Source organism: Misgurnus anguillicaudatus, chromosome 12, assembly GCF_027580225.2.
Source record: "Misgurnus anguillicaudatus chromosome 12, ASM2758022v2, whole genome shotgun sequence".
NCBI classification, from domain to species: Eukaryota; Metazoa; Chordata; class Actinopteri; order Cypriniformes; family Cobitidae; genus Misgurnus; species Misgurnus anguillicaudatus.
Genome location: NC_073348.2, coordinates 35677520 through 35680987, shown reverse-complemented (window position 1 = coordinate 35680987; position 3468 = coordinate 35677520). Strand labels below are relative to the sequence as shown.

The following is a 3468-nucleotide window of genomic DNA, read 5'->3' as shown; positions in this document are numbered from 1 at the left end:
TTTTTAAATACAGGCAGAGAACTTACAGTATTTAGATTTTTTTTTAATGTTTTTGTTTTACACAAAGCAGAAAATTGAATCACACTGATATAGACGGTTTTATCAGACGCAGGCATTGCAGCATTGACACGCCTGAGCTAAAGCTCGCTGCCAGCTCTCATTGAAAATTAATGACTTCCGAGCTACTTTGATGCTCTTGCCGGTGGCGGTCTGAACGCAGAGTTAGTTCACTATCAGCCAGTGTTTACTTATCGGTCTGGCTAGTGGCTAAACTTATCTCGGAAACAAATACCTTGCCAAAAATAAAACGTTTTGTTTGCTAATGATGGGAGATACCAGTTTGGCAAGTTTGGCAGCAAGGCAAGAATTAGCTAACACTGCATGCATTCATTTTACACAACAGCATTAGCTTAGTGTAGTTGTTCATAAGCATTATCTGAATAAAGGTAATTTATTTGTCATTTATTTTGCTTGCGATCAGAAATAAATGACTCTAAATGGCCTCTGTTGTTATTGATTCTATGTGGAAGTTGCGCTTGGTCCACAAAAGCCGTTAGTTTATGTTGTTGCTGCTTAAACCACCTAAAGCTAGTTTTATCCATTTTCTTGAACATCTGCTATACTAGTTTACAACCTGTTCTCACAAAACTTAAAAACTTAACACAAAAACAAATAAGCTTGACAGTTATGCACTTTTTCAACTTTCGTTGTGTAGAAAATATCAGATAGCAATCCCGTTTGCTGGCAACATGATCTGTGAAGCTAGGATGATCATCAATTACCACTTCTAGGTCTCTGGCTATCCTGGAAGGTGTAATGGCCAAAGAACCTAGTTTAATGAAAAGGTTGTGATGTATCTTTGGGTCAACTGAGATTACAAGCAGTTCTGTCTTTGCAAGGTTCAGTTGCAGATGGTAATCCTTTACACAGAATGAAATATCACTCAGGCATGCTGAGATGCACGCTGAAACCATTGGATCATCAGGCTGGAATGACAAATAGAGTTCTGTGTCATCCACATAGTAGTTGTAGAAAAAGCCATGTTTCCAAATGACAGAACATAGGGATGTCGTCTTAATGCAAAAAAGTAGTGGTCCAAGCACTGAGCCCTGAGGAACCCCAGTATTAAGACGTTGGGATTTAGAGATGTCACGTCTTCAGGATGCTCTAAATTACCTTCCTGAGATGTAATATAGGTCGCATTTTCAGCTGCATACGTCATCTATGAGCTATACAGGAACATCTGCTTGTGTTCCTTTGTAGCTCAGTGGTAGAGGATTCCATTTGCAGCGTAAAAGGTCATGGGTTTAAACCCAGGGAACACAAATACTGATAAAAATGTATAGCTTATAATGCACTGTAAGTTGCTTTTGATTATAGCATTTGCCAAATGTATAAATGTAAATGATCTATGTTTAATTTCAGAAAAAAATAAAAGTAACATCTATTCTTCATGATACATAATCACAGTAGTTGTATTTTTTGCATTGCAACTGTTGCTTTTCTGAAATAAAACTTAAAATAATAAACCTCAATGACATACAGTATGTGGTTGAGCTCAGTAGGATGTAGGCTTCAAAATGAGACGCAACCAAATTATTTTCTTACATACCACCATAGATCTAGTAGTGGTTAAAATCGAATGAATCTAATGTCAAATTGCTGACAAAAAAAACTCTGGTTCCACATGATTGAACTGAATGAATATCATTATGCAGCATCAGCGTGGGTGGTGAATGGGTTGAGTCAGTCTGATTCAGATACTATATAAATGAGAGAACAGTAAGGAGATCAGATCAAACTCCTAGCAGGAGACTTTACTCATGGACTATGAGGCAGAAGATCATGCTACTCAATACTGCTTTCCTGCCATTAACTCATCATGCATCAAGACAAAACGCTCCACTCATGAATACAATATCATGTATGTGTTTTTTTCAGTGCTGTCAGTATGGACTGTGTTTATGAATCTGCTGGTGATCATCTCCATCTCTCACTTCAAGAAGCTTCACACTCCAACCAACATGCTCATTCTCTCTCTAGCTGTGGCCGACCTGCTCGTAGGACTTATTGTCATGCCCTTGGAGGCGATTAGGTTGGTTGAAACATGTTGGTACTTTGGAGACACTTTCTGTAGACTGTTTTTAATAATCATGGGACTGCTTTTTTCAGCATCTCTGAGTAATTTAGTTTTAATAGCTGTTGACCGTTATGTGGCTGTGTGTCACCCTCTGCTGTACCCACAGAAAATAACAATGACTAGAACAATTACTATTATCTGTGTTTCCTGGTTTTTCTCTTCAGCTTATAACATTGCAATTGTTTTTAGTATCTCACATAGAAAATACACATGTTATGGAGAATGTACAATTATGAGTGCTTTTGCTTGGACAATCGCTGACCTGTTCCTGTCTTTTCTGCTTCCTTGTACCATCATTATAACTTTATATTTAAGAATCTTTTATGTCGCACATCAGCAAGTGAAAGTTATAAACTCTCTGATGAGGAGTGGAAAACATCTAACAGAAGGTTCAGTGAGGAGGAAATCTGAGAGCAAAGCCGCTCTGACTTTAGGAATCATTGTGACAGTTTATCTGTTTTGCTGGATTCCTTTTTTTATTTTATCTCTAACACCAAACACAGGAATGATGTCTGCCACAGCTTATATCTTATTATGGATGTTGTATATTAATTCAGGTCTGAATCCTCTCATCTATGCTATATTTTACCCCTGGTTTAAAATTTCAGTTAAACGCATCCTAAATCTATCCAAAATTTTTAAGGCAGCATAACTTTACACTGCTGGTCTTGTTCATTATAATAAAATTTACGGTTCTGGATTTACTGGAATTGTTCTCTTAAAAACTGGTCAATGGATTTCAACACAAGATATTACATAAGAAAACTGACACTATGTTTTAAAAGGCTAAATTTGTCATGGCTTAAAAGAGTGGTTTGCCATTAAACTAATAAACACGTCAGGGTGCCCAGTGGGTAAAAACTGCAGGACAACATATGAATTATAGGTTCAAAACATGTGTTATGTGTATACTGTTTATTAATTCACTAACATCTCTGGTCTTAATTACAGCAGAATCACCAGTTGAAAGTAAAAACAAGCAAATAAAAACATGCATACAGTAGTACAGTATGTGTTACACACTGTTATAAAATAAAATACAAATTTATTAATTAGGTTTTCAGGACAGATGTCCCAATGAGATAAAACAGATTTTAATGGTAGATCTAAATTTAAAATGTAAATGATTTTTATGTGAATAAGTTATTGTTGGTTAACTGAACATGTTTCACATGAGCACACAAGGCACTAACCTGCATCGTCAAGTGCAACTATTGCATCAGTCTGTCAATCTACTTACATGTGAGTTTGTTTCATACTTTTAATGATGCTTTGGTGGATCATCTTTGGATACTTCATTAACATGACCCACCCTGAAGACTCAGCAC

General features: G+C 36.5%; 1 pseudogene; it reads left to right on the top strand.

Moving 5' to 3' along the window:
* Positions 1-1687: 1687 nt before the first annotated feature.
* Positions 1688-2792, top strand: LOC129446624 (trace amine-associated receptor 13c-like; annotated as a pseudogene).
* The last annotated feature ends 676 nt before the right edge of the window (positions 2793-3468 follow it).